The sequence below is a fragment of the Globicephala melas genome, chromosome 4 (genome assembly GCF_963455315.2).
Source record: "Globicephala melas chromosome 4, mGloMel1.2, whole genome shotgun sequence".
Classification (NCBI taxonomy): Eukaryota; Metazoa; Chordata; class Mammalia; order Artiodactyla; family Delphinidae; genus Globicephala; species Globicephala melas.
The window spans coordinates 28909694-28926790 of NC_083317.1; the positions used below are offsets into that span (position 1 = coordinate 28909694).

General features: G+C 38.6%; 1 long non-coding RNA gene across 3 annotated transcripts in view; it reads right to left on the minus strand.

Annotated features, from left to right (window-relative positions):
- The window catches only part of LOC115864251 (uncharacterized), a 188235-nt gene that overhangs the window by 118270 nt on the left and 52868 nt on the right, over positions 1 to 17097 (minus strand). For all 3 annotated transcript variants that reach the window (XR_011377413.1, XR_011377412.1, XR_011377414.1), the window contains exon 2: positions 3002 to 3177. This is a non-coding gene — a long non-coding RNA (uncharacterized lncRNA). The remainder of the gene's footprint in view (positions 1 to 3001; positions 3178 to 17097) is intronic.

The window sequence follows — 17097 nt, forward strand, 5'->3', positions numbered from 1 at the left end:
CAATTTTCTCAATTGGTTTGGGTTTGTTATTGTAGGTCTTTTCCTTCTCTTGTGTTTCCTGCCTGAGGAAGTTCCTTATCATTTGTTGTAAAGCTGGTTTGGTGGTGCTGAATTCCCTTAGTTTTTGCTTGTCTGTAAAGTTTAATTTCTCCATCAAATCTTAATGAGATCCTTGCTGGTAGAGTAATCTTGGTTGGAGGTTTTTCCCTTTCATCACTTTAAATATGTCCTGCCATTCCCTTCTGGCTTGCAGAGTTTCTGCTAAAACATCAGCTGTTAACCTTATGGGGATTCCCTTGTGTGTTATTTGCTGTTATTCCCTTGCTGCTTTTAATATTTTTTCTTTGTATTTAATTTTTGATTGTTTGATTAATACGTGTCTTGGTGTGTTTCCCCTTGGATTTATCCTGTATGGGACTCTGCACTTCCTGGACTTGATTGACTATTTCCTTTCCCATATCTGGGAAGTTTTCAACTATAATTTCTTCAAATATTTTCTCAGTCCCTTTCTTTTTCTCTTCTTCTTCTGGGACACCTATAGTTCGAATGTTGGTGAGTTTAATGTTGTCCCAGAGGTCTCTGAGACTGTCCTCAATTCTTTTCATTCTTTTTTCTTTATTCTGCTCTGCAGTAGTCATTTCCAGTATTTTATCTTCCAGGTCACTTATCCCTTCCTCTGCCTCAGTTTTTCTGCTATTGATTCCTTCTAGAGAATTTTTAATTTCATTCATTGTGTTGTTCATCATTGTTTGTTTGGTCTTTAGTTCTTCTAGGTCTTTGTTAAAAGTTTCTTGTATTTTCTCCATTCTATTTCCAAGATTTTGGATCATCTTTACTATCATTACTCTGAATATTTTTTCAGGTAGACTGCTTATTTGTTTTCATTTGTTTGGTGTCGTGGGTTTTTACCTTGCTCCTTCATTTGCTGTGTGTTTCTCTGTCTTTTCATTTTGTTTAACTTATTTTGTTTGGGGTCTCCTTTTCATAGGCTGCATGTTTGTAGTTCCCATTGTTTTTGGTGTCTGCCCCCAGTGGCTAAGATTGGTTCAGTGGGTTGTGTAGGTTTCCTGGTGTAGGGGACTGGTACCTGTGTTCTGGTAGATGAGGTTGGGCCTTGTCTTTCTGGTGGGCAGGACCATGTCCGGTGGTGTGTTTTGGGGTGTCTGTGACCTTATTATTATTTTAGGCAGCCTCTCTTCTAATGGGTGGGGTTGTGTTCCTCTCTTGCTAGTTGTTTGGTATAGGGTGTCCAGCACTGTAGCTTGCTGGTCATTGAATGAAGCTTGGTCTTAGCACTGAGATGGATAACTCTGGGAGAGCTTTTGCCTTTTGATATTACTTGGAGCCAGGAGGTCTCTAGTGCACCAATGTCCTGAACTCAGCTCTCCCACCTCAGAAACACAGGCCTGACAACTGGCTGGACCACCAAGACCCTGTCAGTCACATGGCTCAGAAGAAAAGGGAGAATGAAGAAAGAAAGAAAGAAAGAAAGAAAGAAAGAAAGAAAGAAAGAAAGAAAGAAAGAAAGAAAGAAAGAAAGAAAGAAAGAAAGAAAGAAAGAAAGAAAGAAAGAAAGAAAGAAAGAAAGAAGAAGGAAGAAAGGAAGAAAGGAAGAAAGAAGGAAGGAAGGAAGGAAGGAAGAAAGAAAGAAAGAAAGAAAGAAAGAAAGAAAGAAAGAAAGAAAGAAAGAAAGAAAGAAAGAAAGAAGGAAGGAAAGAAAGAAAGAAAGAAGGAAAGAAAGAAAGAAAGAGAAAGAAGGAAGGAAGGAAAAGAAAGTTATTAAAAAATAAAAAGTATTAAAAATTAAAAAAAAGAAGACAGCAACCAAATCAAAAAACAAATTCACCAATAATAACAAGGGCTAAAAACCATACTTAAAAAAAAAAATGACAGACAGAACTCTAGGACAAATGATAAAAGCAAAGCTATACAGGCAAAATCACACAAAGTCCACCGCCTCAATTTTGGTATGATTCATTGTCTGCTCAGGTATTCCACAGATGCAAGGTACATCAAGTTGATTGTGGAGATTTAATCCACTGCTCCTGAGGCTGCTGGGAGAAATTTCCCTTTCTCTTCTTTGTTCACACAGCTCCTGGGGTTCAGCTTTGGATTTGGCCCTGCCTCTGCGTGTAGGTCGCCTGAGGGCGTCTGTTCTTGGCTCAGACAGGACAGGAATAAAGTAGCAGCTGATTAGGGGGCTCTGGCTCACTCAGGCCAGGAGGGGGATGAGGAGTACGGAATGCAGGGCGAGCCTGCAGTGGCAGAGGCCGGAGTGACGTTGCAATAACCTGAGGTGCGCTGTGTGTTCTCCTGGGAAAGTTGTCCTTGGATCATGGGACCCTGGCAGTGGCGGGCTGCACAGGCTCCCCAGAAGGGCGGTGTGGATAGTGACCTGTGCTCGCACACAGGCTTCTTGGTGGCTGCAGCAGCAGCCTTAGCATCTCATGCCCGTCTCTGCGGTCCACGCTGATAGCCGCAGCTCACGCCCATCTCTGGAGCTCATTTAGGTGATGCTCTGAATCCCCTCTGCTCGTGCATCCTGAATTAATGGTCTCTTGCCTCTTAGGCAGTTCCAGACTTTTTCCCGGACTCCCTCCCTGCTAGCTGTGGCGCACTGGCCCCCCTCAAGCTGTGTTCACGCAGCCAACCCCAGTGCTCTCCCTGGGATCCGATCTCCGAAGCCGGAGCCTCAGTTCCCAGCCCCTGCCTGTGCCCGGCGCAGGAGCAGACAAGCCTCTCAGTCTGGTGAGTGCTGGTCGGCACGGATCCTCTGTATGGGAATCTCTCCACTTTGCCGTCTGTACCCGTATTGCTGTGCTCTCCTCCATGGCTCTGAAGCTTCCCTCCTTCCCAACCCCCGAAGTGAAGGGGCTCCCTAGTGTGTGGAACATTTCCTCCTTCACAGCTCCCTCCCAGAGTTGCAGGTCCCGTCCCTATTCTTTATCTCTGTTTATTCTTTTTTCTTTTTCCCTACCCAGGTACGTGGGGAGTTTCTTGCCTTTTGGGAAGTCTGAGTTCTTCTGCCAGCATTCAGTAGGTGTTCTGTAGGAGTTGTTCCACATGTAGGTGTATTTCCAATGTATTTGTTGAGAGGAAGGTGATCTCCATGTCTTAGTCCTCCGCCATCTTGAAGGTCTCCTCAAAATGGCAGAATTTGAAGTTAGATAATCTAGGCTGAAGAACAGAAAGAAAACTAATGAAAAAAAATGGACAGAGTCTCAGAGACCTATGGGATACCATCAACTATACCAATATACAATTGTAGTTCCAGAAGAAGAGAGAAAGAAAGGGCAGAAAGACTACTTTAAAAAGTAATGACTAGGGACTTCCCAGGTGGTCCAGTGGTTAAGACTCCACACTCCAAATACATGGGGCCTGGGTTCAATCCCTGGTCAGGGAAGTAGAACCCTCATGCCACAAGTACGAATCTGCATGCTGCAACTCAAGATCCCTCATGCTACAATGAAGATCTCACATACCGCAATGAAAGACCCAGCATGGCCAAATAAATAAATAAATATTAAAAAAATAGAAATAAAACGTAATGACCAGAAACTTCCCAAAGCTGATGGAAAAAATTAAAATGCATACCCAAGACGCTCAATCAACTCCAAGTAGGATAAACTCAGAGATCCATACCTAGGCAACTTATAGTAAAATTGTCAAAAGCCAAGGACAAAGAGATCATCTTGAAGGCAGTAAAATAAAATTATCTCATCATGTACAAAGGTTTCTCAAAGATTAACAGGCGATTTCTCATAAGAAATCATGGATTCTAGAAGGCAGCTGTATGACAAATTCAAAGTGTTCAAAGAAAAATACTATCAGCCAATACTGTTAAGAATTTTATATTCAGAAAAACTATCCTGCAAAAATGAAGGGTAAATTAAGACATTTTCAGGAAACATAAACTAAAGAATATAACCCTACCATACCTGCTTTACAAGAAATATTAATGGAAGTTTTTCAGGCTAAAATGAGAGAAAGTAGACAGTAGCTCAAATGCACAAGAAGAAATAAAGAGCATTGGTAAAGATAACTGCAGAGGTTAATATAAAAAACAGTATAAATGTATTTTTGTTTGTAATTCCTTTTTTCTACTATTTGATTAAAAAGACAATTACATAAACAATAATTTTACAAAACTGCATTGGCTTATAATATGTAAATATATAATTTGTATGCAATAATAACACAAAAGAATGAGAAAAGAACAGAGCTATATCAGAATAAGTTTTGTATACTGTTTAACATTAGGTTTCTTTTAATAAGAACTAGGGACTTCCCTGGTGGCACAGTGGTTAAGAATCCATCTGCAAATGCAGGGGACACGGGTTCGAGCCCTAGTCCGGGAAGATCCCACATGCTGTGGAGCAACTAAGCCCGAGTGCCACAACTACAGAGCCTGTGCCCTAGAGCCCATGAGCCACAACTACCGAAGCCCACACACCTAGAGCCCATGCTCCACAAGAGAAGACACTGCAATGAGAAGCCCATGCACCGCAATGAAGAGTAGCCCCTGCTCGCCGCTACTAGAGAAAGCCCACACACAGCAACGAAGACCTGACATGGCCAAAAAGGAATAAATAAATAAATTTACTTTTTAAAAAAAGAACTAGATTTTTTAAACTTCAGACATTAATTATAATCCTCAGAGCAATCGTGAAGAAAAATTTTAAAACAGTAAAAGAAATAAAGGAATTATAATGGTATAACTTCAAATATCTATACAATAAAAAATAAGGAAGAAATGGAAAAGTAAAGGAACACAAAGACAATAACACATAGAAATCCTACCCTACCAGTAAATAAATTAATGTAAGTCATTAAAATACTACAATTAAAAGATAGAATTTGGCAGAATCAGTTGAAAAAAAAAAAACACGAATCAACAATATGCTGTCTACGAGAGACACACTTCCAGTTCAAAGAGACAAACAGGTTGAAAGTAAAAGGACAGGAAAAGATATCATGCAAGTAGTTAACCAAAGAGAACTGAACTGGCTTTCAAAATCTCAGACCAAATATGTTTTCATTCCACACAAAACAGCAGAATACACATGCTTCTCAAGTGTAGATGGAACATTCTCCAGTATACAGTTAGGTGCTAAAACAAATCTGATTAAATTTAAAATTTAAGGGAATACAAATTATGTTCTCTGACCATAATGAAAAAATTCCTAGAAACAAACTATTAAAAATGACTTGAGAAGAAACAGAAAATCTGAATACACTTATAAGTTAACATATTGAATTAATATCCAAAAATTTCCCACAAAGAAAAGCCTACAACAGGATAGCTTCACCAGTGCATTTCATCAAACATTTAAAGAATAATTAACACAATATTTCCAAAATCTCCCCCAAAATAGAAGAATGTAATACTTCCCAACACATTCTATAAAGCCACTATTATTCTGACACCAAAAGCTGAAAAGGTATCACAAGGGAAGGAAGTCTACGGGGCAATATTTTTACGACTATAGAAACAGTAATCCTCAACCAAAATACTCAATAATCTCAACAAATGCAGGAAAAGCATTTGAGAAAACCCAACACTCTTTAATGATTAAAAACACTCATTAAACTAGAAATAGAAGGGAACTTCCTCAATATGATAAAGAGTATTTATAAAAATCCCACAGCTAACATTATACTTACTGGTTAAAGACTGAAAGCTCCCCCACTAAGACCAGAAACAAGACAAGGATATTCGCTCTTGCTATTTCTATTCAACACTGTACTAGAAGTTTGAACCAGGGTAATGGTAAGGAAAATATGTTAAAGACATCCAGATTGGAAAGGAAGAAGTAAAATTATATTTATTTGCATACGACCTGGTCTTGTATATAGAAAATCCTAAGAAATCTACCAAAAAAAATTGGAACAGATACATGAGTTCAGCAAGGTGGAAGGATACAAAATCAATATTAAAAAATCAGCTGTATTCCTATACACTAACAATAAACAATCGAAAAATGAAATTAAGAAAACTACTATATTTGTAATACCATGAAGAATACTTAGGAATTAATTTTTTTAAAGTGCAAGACAGGTATACTGAAAATCACAAAACATCATTGAAAGAAACTGAGACCTAAATAAATGGAAAGATATGGATATTCATGGGTTTGAACACTTAACATGGCTAAGATGGCAATACCCCCCCAAATGATCTATGCATCCAGTGCAAACCATATCAATATTCCTTCTACCATTTTTGAAGAAACTGACCCTCTGATCCTAAAAGTCATACGAAAATGCAAGGCATACAGAATAGACAAAATAATCTTGAAAAAGAACAAATTTGGGCTACTCACACTTCCTGATTTCAAAATACTGGCATAAGATTATTCATAACATATCAGTGGATTAGAATAGAGTCCAAATATAACATTCATGGCCATTTGATTTTCAACAAGGGTGCTAAGACAATACAGTAAGGAAGGAATACTACTTTCAACAAGTGGTGCTGTGACAACTATATATCCACATGTAAAGAATAAAATTGAACGTGTATCACACACAATGTAGAAAAATTAACTTAAAGTGAATGATACGCAAAAATGCAAGAGCTAAAACTATAATACTTTTAGAGGAAAACATAAGAGTAAATCTTCCAAACCTTAGATTAGACAACGGTTTCTTTGATATGATACAAAAAGCACAAGTAACGAAAGAAAAACAGATAAATTGGATTTCATCAAAACCAAAAACTTTTGTGCTGCAAAGGATACCATCAATAAAGTGTACAGGGGCTTCCCTGGTGGCGCAGTGGTTGAGAGTCCGCCTGCCAATGCAGGGGACACGGGTTCGTGCCCCGGTCCCACATGCCACGGAGCGGCTAGGCCCGTGAGCCATGGCCGCTGAGCCTGCGCATCCGGAGCCTGTGCTCCGCAATGGGAGAGGCCACAACAGTGAGAGGTCCGCGTACCGAAAAAAAAAAAAAGTGTACAGACAACTCTGTACAGATTGGAGGAAAATATTTGTAAATCACATACCTGATAATGGACTTGTATCCATAAAATACATAGAATTCTTACAACTCAACAATGTAAGAAACAACCCAATTTTAAAAATGGACAAAGGATTTGAACAGACATTTGTCCAAAGAAGGTACGCAATGACCCATAAGCACATGACACCATGTTAAATATCATTGGTCTTTCGGGAAATGCAAATCAAAATCACACTGTGATACTACTTCACACTGACTGAAATGGCTAGAATCAAAAAGATAACAAATGTTGAGAATGTAGAGAAGCTAGAACCCTCATGCATTGCAGTGGGAATGTGAAATGGTGTAGCTGTTGTGGAGACAGTTTGACAGTTCTTCAAAAAGAGTTCCCATAGAGTTAAACGTAGACTTACTCCATGACTCAGTAATTTCACTCTTAGTTAGGTATCCAACATTGAAAAAATGCTTCCACTCTAAATTTTCAGCCCAGACTTTCTATCCAATGACTTATTTTAAGTGTCTCACATGAATCTCCAACTCAGCCTGTTCAAAATTAAATTCATCATTTTCATTCCAAAACCTTATCCTCTACCAGTTCTCCATCATCCATTTAGAAATCCAAAAATGACACTTAACTCTTCCCTCTCCCTTGTATTTCACATGCAATCAGTCACTCAGTCCCAACAATATTAGTATCAAAACATAATGCTCCAGTTTATTCCTTCCCCTTCATCTCCACTTCCTCTGCCTCAGGACTTGGAATCATCTCCTTTCACAGAATCATTATCATCAGGAGTCTAACTAATCTCCACAACTCCATACTCAATCTCCTCCAATCCATTCCCCAGACTGCACTGTAAAATGCAAATCTGATTACACCACTCCCCAGTTGAAAATCCTTCCCTGGCTCTCAAGTACTTTCTGAATGAAATTCAAACATTTAGACTGATTTTTTAATTATCTGCTCCTACCTAATTCTCCAGCCTTATCATTCATCACTCTACCACTCCTACCTCATTACCCAATCCTCTGATGATGGGAGACTGCTTTCAATTTTTCCAATGTGGTTTATCTCATACCTTTTGAACTAATCCACATCCCCTCCCTATATCAACACCCACTCCTTTTACTGAAACTCTTACTCAGGCTTTGAGACTTAACTCGGATATTAACCTTCTCTGAAAGGACAACCTGCATACCGTCAGTATAAATCAAATTCCTTCCTGTGCGCTCTCATATAATATTGGCCATTCTCCTATTAATCGAACTATCACCCTTGCAAAATTGTCTATTTACTCTATTAATCTGATTGCTCTCTGGAGCAAATATTGTATCCTCAGCACTGAGTAAAGATCCAACATATAGTAAATGTGTAATAACCTAAATATGCAATGGAGAAATGGTTAGCTAATTTGGGGGGTTTTATAGATTATATATAACACTACTGGAATGATCCACAACTTATTATTAATCTATTAAAATTATGAAACAAAATTTATAGTTGAAGGAATGCATATATATGTGTGTATATACACACATATTTATATATATGAAATACACACATACACATTATGTACTGTATGTATGTACACACAGAAAGAACCTATACAGAAATTGAAAAAAAAATATTAACAGTGGTTTTCTAGGAAATGGGTTACAGATATTTTTTTATTTTCTTTTTTAGACTTTTCTGTGTTTCTCTATGTGAACATGTATTTCTTTTACAATAAGAATAATTTTTCAAATATAAGCTTGTCTATTTTTTTCTCATTGATTCTATCTGCCACAGTTTATGAGCCGAACAGAGCACAATTCACCCTCTTATCTTTTTTCTCTGTTCTCTTGTCCTGAAATAGGCACAAAACCCACTGATGGGTTGGAAACTGCCAAGGAAATCAGGATTCTGGAGCTACGGGCATTGGCAGAAGTTTTGAAGGCAGGTATAGTTAATGGGGTGTCATCTTTTCTCCCCTCCTCCATTTTGTAGTCTTTAAAGTTGATACTAAAATAAAATTGATTTGTATGCAATCAAAATAGAAATAAATTGAGAGAGTAGTTTGTAATTCTCATGTTTTGAATCCCTATGATCACCATTTACAAATTATAATTAACTGCTTTCCTGTAACTTAACAAGGGAAAGAAGAAGTTACACAGTTATTTCTTAATCTAGCACTAAATATGAGAAATTCACATTTAATCAGACTAAAACAACAATGTTAAGACCCAAATGTGTATTTGAGAATAAACATTGCACTTTGGTTTAAACATTGTTTACTCAAAAATTATAATGGTTTCTTCAGAGCAGCAAAGGTTGACTGAGAAAAATTTTCCATATGAAAGCAGTTAAAATTATGCTATAGATAACATAAGGTTCTGGTACTATTTTAGAGTAAGATGCACTCTTAGTTTGTAGACTATTTTCCTGATTATGTCATTAATCTGACTGAAGCATACGGGCATTGATTCTGAATGTTACAAACTGTATTATGTTGCCATTGAGAAGTCTTTCCTGTTTGCAAACTTTAGAAAGCATTAACTGTTAGTTCACTTTTCTTTTATAAAACCGTGATTCTCAAACAATTTTTGATGAGGGATAGGACAATATAAACAAAGCAAACCAGTGCCTAACTATGCATCTATTTGTTTTGATCATCTTAAGCCATTGCCTTGTTGCCTTTAAGCCCCTCTGGAGATTTCCTAGGTCAGAAATACTGTTAAATTCAGATATCTCTCAAGATGTAAAGCAAATTCAGCCACAGCAGGGACATATCACCCACATGAAGACAATGAAATAGAGGAATCTAGGAAAACCTTAAAGGGGAAAATAATACACAAAGAACACTCCGAAGTTTGAGAAAAGAGGAACTTGGAACAGAAAGGACAATGGGCCTTGCCTCCTGATATTTAGATGAGTTATTGGTATGAGTATAAACTCTACTTTATTTGCATGAGTATAAATCTAGTTATTTGTATAAGTATAAACCTCAACTGTTAAATATCATATGGCCTTCCTGCCTCCTCATTTCTACCTGCCCTGTGTCATCCCACCTCCTAAGCATTCCCCAACTCATCCCAAGTTAGGACATGTATTCTCCATCCTCTCCCTAGCACCACCTACTATCAGATACTTTGACTTAAATGTAAATTGGAGGATGGTGTTTTAAAATCCAACTGTACTTGGGGCAGGATGGCTAGAGTTGAGGACCTATTTGACTTCTTTGACTTCTTTCCACTTCTCTCACCCTATACTTTGTGCTTTTGGCATGGGAGAGGCCAGGTAATTTACAGAATTCAGAGTAACAAGTGCATTCATTTGTATATGATTGGTTCCCTTCAAACAGACCTGAGTCTACACATAAGCATAATCATTAGCTACTACAATGTGAGAGTAAGGCCATGTATCTGAAGGTAACATAGCAAAAATCAACCCCACAATTGTGATCAAATTTCTATGGTGCTTGATCTCACCTGTGAGTGAGAAAATTTTTCTAAGAAGCTTCTTTTAAAACATAGTTAACTCATACAATCACTAAAAAAATTGCCTAGGTTAGTTTTTTAGGATAGCTATGAAGCAGAAAGACTCATTAGGGAATGAAAGATAAGAAAAAAAATCTATCCAAGGTCCCAAAGTTCCAGGGTGGAGGCCAGTAAATATAGTGAAAGATAGCAGAATAGAGTCATTAGCCTTGGGTTCCAGTCCCAGTTTTGTTACTTGCCACACATGGCAAAGGACAATTCTCTGAGTTATTCTATGTCAAGAAGTCTACAATTACTTGCAGGATACTTCATTATGATGTCATGAATCCAAGTGAGATAATTTGAGAGTTCTCTAAAAATTGCTGAATATCATACAAATAAAGAGTATCATTACTCTTTTCTTATAGAAATATATATACTCATTTCTTATAGAAATTTAATAATTTAGAGATTGGGTTGGCTCATGTATATTGGAAATAATGGGATTATTTATTTCAAGCAAGGCAGCTTCTTTTGTAACTTTTTAATTGAGGAATTGTACAACTCAGAAAAATGCACAAATCAATGGACAATTTGAATTATCAAAAAATGAACACACCCACGAAATCGCCACCAAGGTCAAGAAAGAGAAAGTTTCCAGCACCCTGATTTTCACTTTGTACCCATTCTGATTACCCGCTCTTCTTCTTCTTCTTCCCCGAAAGTAATCACCATACTGACATCTAATGCCGTAGATTAGTTTTGCCTCCTTTTAAATTTTCTCTAAATGAAATCATACAATATGTACTCTTTTCTATTTGACTTCCTTTGTTCACTAACTTTTGTGAGATTAATCTTTTTTTATGTAACAGCAGTTTACCAATTTCATTGCTGTATAGAAGTCATGCTGTATGTACTAATATATGAATATTTTCAACATATTTATACATTTTTCTGATGATGGATGGACATTAGGTTGTTTCTAGTTTGGGACTACTGAAAATAATACTGATATGAACATTATCAAAATGTCTTTTGCTGTACCTGTATATGCATTTCTATTGAATGTACACCTCGAAGTGAATTTTCCAGATTATAGGTCTTGTGTGTGTTCAAATTTGGTAGATAATGCCAGTTTCACCAATGGTTTTATCAGTTTTCATTACTATCATCTGGTAAAGGAGTTCTAGTTGCCATGCAGCCTTGCCAACTCTTTATAACATCAGTCTTTTTCACTTTAACCATTTTGGTGAGTGTGCAGTGACAAATCATTAACACCTTTATTTGTATTTTCCTGAATAACATCATTTTCACCTGTCTTGCCAGGAGTAGAACTCCAGTTTTCTGGTATAACTGTTTCGTGTAATCACAAAGAATCAATCCGTCTCTATGGGGACAACTTGTCTTCCTCCTTGGGTGAGGGATTTGAGCAGTCAAGGATTGGGTCTATGTATATTTATTATCATATTCAGTAGGTTTTACCTTGGAAATTTGTCTCTGCAAGTTTTTTTAAAAACATGGTGGGGAAAAAAGGGTGGGGGAAGCAGGGAAGTATTTCAAGAAGTCTATATGTAATAAGAAAAAAAAGGCATAGAGGCTCTCAAGATGGCTTACCAAAGGCTCTTGAGTTTAGCTTTCCTGCTTCCTCAAATCCCTTTTCTAATGACCCAAGAAATAAAATGATAAAAATAAATCCATAACAGTGCTTGAAATCTCGGTGGTATGCTACTAAAAACCAGAAAAGTGAAGAACTCCTGGAAGATATTATAAAACAAGTGGGACGAGATTGACAGTTCAAACCTAACAAAGCTGAGGAACTATAAATCCCAGGCAGCCAAAGAAGAGCTCAAAATAGATGAGTCTTTCAAGCACCAAATCACATAAAAAACAAAAGGAGTAGAGTGTGAGAGATGGTGCTGGCCATGGGAGCTGTCCAGGTAATTAAATATAGAATGCTTAAACGGCTATGTCAGGAATCCTCAAAATCCTTTGAGGATTTTTGCATCTATGCTCATCAGTGATATTGGTCTATAATTCTCTGTTTTTGTGACATCTTTGTCTGGTTTTGGTATCAGAGAGTTGGTGGCCTTGTAGAATGAGTTTGGAAGGGTTCCTCCCTCTACAATTTTTTGGAAGAGTTTGACAAGGATGGGTGTTAGCTCTTCTCTATATGTTCGATGGAATTCGCCTGTGAAGCCATCTGGTCCTGGACTTTTGTTTGTTGGAAAATTTTTAAATACAGTTTCAATTTCATTACCTGTGATTGGTCTGTTTATATTTTCTAATTCTTCCTGGTTCAATCTTGGAAAGTAGTAGTTTTCCAAGAATTTGACCATTTCTTCCAGGTTGTCCATTTTATTTGCATATCGTTGCCTGTAGGAGTCTTCTACGATCTTTTGTATTTCTGCGGTGTCAGTTGTAATCTCTCCTTTTTCATTTCTAATTTTATTGATTTGAGTCCTCTCCCTTTTTTTCTTGATGACTCTGGCTAACCATTTATCAATTTTGTTTATCTTCTCAAAGAACCAGCTTTTAGTTTTATTAACCTTTGCTATTGCTTTCTTTGTTTCTATTTCATTTATTTTTGCTCTGATCTTTATGATTTCTTTCCTTCTACTAACTTTGGGTTTTCTTTGTTCTTCTTTTTCTACTTGCTTTAGGTGTAAGGTTAGATTGTTTGAGATTTTTCTTGTTTCTTGAGGTGAGCTTGAACTGCTATGACCCTGCCTCTTAGAACTGCTTTTGCAGCATCCCATAGGTTTTGAATCATCTTTTTTCATTGTCATTTGTTTCTAGGTATTTTTTGATTTCCTCTTTGATTTCTTCAGTGATCTCTTGGTTATTTAGCAGTGCAGTGTTTAGCCTCTGTGTGTTTGTGTTTTTTACTGTATTTTTTCCTGTAACTGATTTCTAATCTCATAGCATTGTGGTCAGAAAAGATGCTTGATACAATTTCAATTTTCCAAGGCTTGATTTGTGACCCAAGATGTGATCTATTCTGGAGAACATTTCGTGTGCACTTGAGAAGAAAGTGAATTCTTCCGTTTTCAGGTGGAATGTCCTAAAAATATCAGTTAAGTCCATCTGGTCTATTGTGTCATTTAAAGCTTGTGTTTCCTTATTTATTTTATGTCTGGATGATCTGTCTGTTGGTGTAAGTGGGGTGTTAAAGTCCCCTATTACTATTGTGTCACTGTCAATTTCTCCTTTTATGGCTGTCAGCATTTGCCTTATGTATTGAAGTGCTCCTATGTTGGGTACATAAATATTTATAATTGTTATGTTTTCTTCTTGGATTGATCCCTTGATCATTATGTAGTGTCCTTCCTTATATCTGGTAACAGTCTTTATTTTAAAGTCTATTTTATCTGATATGAGTATTGCTACTCCAACTTTCTTGTCATTTCCATTTGCATGCAATATCTTTTTCCATCCCCTCACTTTCAGTCTGTATGTGTCCCTAGGTCTGAAATGGTTTCTTGTAGACAGCATATATACGGGTCTTGTTTTTGTATCCATTCAGCCACTCTGTGTATTTTGGTTGGAGCATTTAATCCATTTACATTCAAGATGATTATTGATATGTATATTCCTAATACCATTTTCTTAATTGATTTGGGTTTGTTCTTGTGGGTCTTTTCCTTCTCTTGTGTTTCCCACTTAGAGAAATTCCTGTTGCATTTGGTGGTGCTGAATCCTCATAGCTTTTGCTTGTCTGTTAAGCTTTTGATTTCTCCATTGAATCTGAATGAGATCCTTGCTGGCAGAGTAATCTTGGTTGTAGGTTTTTCCCTTTCATCACTTTAAATATGTCCTGCCAGTACCTTCTGGCTTGCAGAGTTTCTGCTGAAAGATCAGCTGTTAACCTTATGGGGATTCCCTTGTATGTTATTTGTTGCTTTTCCCTTGCTGCTTTCAATATTTTTTCTTTGTATTTAATTTTTGATAGTTTGATTAATGTGTGTCTTGGTTGTTTCTCTTTGGGTTTATCCTGTATGGGACTCTCTGTGCTTCATTGATTTGATTGACTATTTCCTTTCCCATGTTAGGGAAGTTTTCAACTATAATCTCTTCAAATATTTTCTCAGACCCTTTCTTTTCCTTTTCTTTTCTGGGACACCTATAATTCGAATGTTGGTGTGTTGAATGTTGTCCCAGAAGTCTCTGAGACTGTCCTCAATTCTTTTCATTCTTTTTTCTTTATTCTGCTCTGCAGTAGTTATTTCCACTATTTTATCTTCCAGGTCACTTATCCATTCTTCTGCCTCAATTATTCTGCTACTGATTCCTTCTAGAGTATTTTTATTTTCAGTTATTGTGTTGTTCATCACAGTTTGTTTGCTCTTTAGTTCTCCTCCATCCTTGTTAAATGTTTCTTGTATTTTCTTCATTCTGTTTCCGAGATTTTGGATCATCTTTACTATCACTACTCTGAATTCTTTTTCAGGTAGGTTGCGTATTTCATCTTCATTTATTCGGTATTGTAGGTTTTTACCTTGCTCCTTTGTCTGTAACATATTTTTTTGTCATTTCTTTTTTTTTTTTGATGGGTGGGGCTGTATTCCTGTGTTACTGGTTGTTTGGTCTGAGGTGTCCAGTACTGGAGTTTGCAGGCAGTGGATAGAGCCAGGTCCTTGTGCCAAGATGAGGACCTCTGAGTGGCCTCACTCCAATTAATATTTCCTGGGGTCTGAGGTTTTCTGTTAGTCCAGCAGTTTGGACTCAGAGCTCCCACCACGGGAGCTTGGGCCTGACCTCCAGCCTGGGAACCAAGATCCTGCAAGCCATGTGATGAGGCAAAAAAAAAAAAAAAAAAAAAAGGAGCAGTACAATAACAAAGAATAAAAAACAAAATAAAATTTGAAAGATAAAAAATATGCTAGGATAAATTAAAATATAATTGAAACAACTGCAACAAAGTAAAACAAAACCACTACAGAAAAAAGAAAAAAAAAAGGGTGGCGGGGAACAAGCCAAAAGGAGCAGAACAATAACAAAGCATAAAGAATAAAATAAAATTAGAAAAATAAAAGATTAGAAAAAATAAAACTATAAATGAATCAACAAGGCTAAACAGAACCCCAATCTAAAAGAGGAAAAAAGAAAAAAAAAATCCTTGGCCATGGGGGCAGAGTTTAGGCAGAGATGGAACTTAGGCAGAGGTGGGGTTTAGGGTGGGGTGGGACCTAAGGGGGTGGCAGCATGATGTTTGAGTGTGAGGCAGGGCCTAGGCTCAGGACCCACTCAGCCAGGACAGGACTTGGGGGCGGGGCCTAGGCAGCGACCTTCAAACTTGGGGTGGGGCCTCTGCTTAGGACCTGTCCAGAAGCAGAGACACAGCATGACAAATGGGGGCCTCTGGAGTGTGGAGTTCAGGAGTTTGGAGGTGAGGACCTGGGTGCGGGTGTGTGGATGGGGTTTAGGCCTAGCGCGGTTGGAGGGGGTCTCAGAGGGGCTTTCCGATTGTAAAGGTGGGGCCCTGGAGGGTGGTGTAGGGGCGGGGCTTAGGCTCTGTGCGGTAGGAGGGAGGCTCTGAGGGCAGAGAATTAGGCTCGGGAGCTCAACAGGCTCCCCGGTGCCTAAGTGGACAGGGTAAGCGCTGGTCGCTTTCCCTTCTATTCGTCCACGTCCCCCCACCCCATCTCCCACAGGGTCTCCCCCATCCCTGCTGGACTCCTAACCGTGGGTGGTCCCGCTGGGTGTAGGAACCCCTCCCCCCCCAGCTGTCCTTGAGGGGTGCCGGTCCTGGAGGTCCAGCCTTTACTTTTGCTCCCCCTTCCCTCCCTCCCACTCCCTCAGGACCCATATGGCTGGAGGAGGCCTAGCTGGGCAGAGGATCAGGCCCGGCATCTCAGCAGGGAAGTGGGCAGGGAAACCTGGCCACGCTCCCTTTTGATCCTCTGCCCTCCCAATGGTCCCCCAGTTTCCCCCTTCGGGCGTGGGATCCCTTCCCCTCCCCCAGCCACCCCTCAGGGGCACCAGTCCTGTCCCGCTTCCACTTCTCCTCCCCCCTCACTCCCCCCATGCCCCATGTCCTACCCGGTTGCTGGGGGTTCCTCCTGTCCCCTTAGGTGTCTGTGGTCCCCCACTGGTGCCTGGAAGGTGCCCTAGTTCGCCCCTGGATTTTCTACTCCATTCTCTCTCCTTTGCCTTAGATTGTAAACTGAGCTGGTACAGCCACAAAATGAGAACACTGTGGACTGCTGGGCCAGTGCATAAAGGACAACTGCCCAGGAGAGTCACTTAATCCTGGAGTGGACTTTGCATGAGCAAAAGCCACTGGGATTCTGGCGTTGTTCATTACTGTGAAATGAACATGTGTGAATACATGTTCATAATAATAAAAACAGTCATTATTGTTCTATCCAAAAATATAACTATATGGCAGGGATAGGAAATGTGTTTTTTGAGAGCGCTGTGGGGGTGCCGGAGCTAGGTGGAGAAGTTGGGTGTCAAAGAGAACAAAAGTCTCCTTTTCCACAGTGGAAAGTCAATGAATAGTGCCTAAAATTAAAAAAAAAAAAAAAAAAAAGTAATAGAAGTATGTCTTCTCTTCAGCTTTGGACCTTACTTTCTTTTTTTGCCACAAAGGAAAAGCCCCTCTTGATAAGCACATCAATCAAGGACATACATCGAGTTTTATTTTCATTGGTTTGAGTACAAAAGTTCAGGTCCTTGAC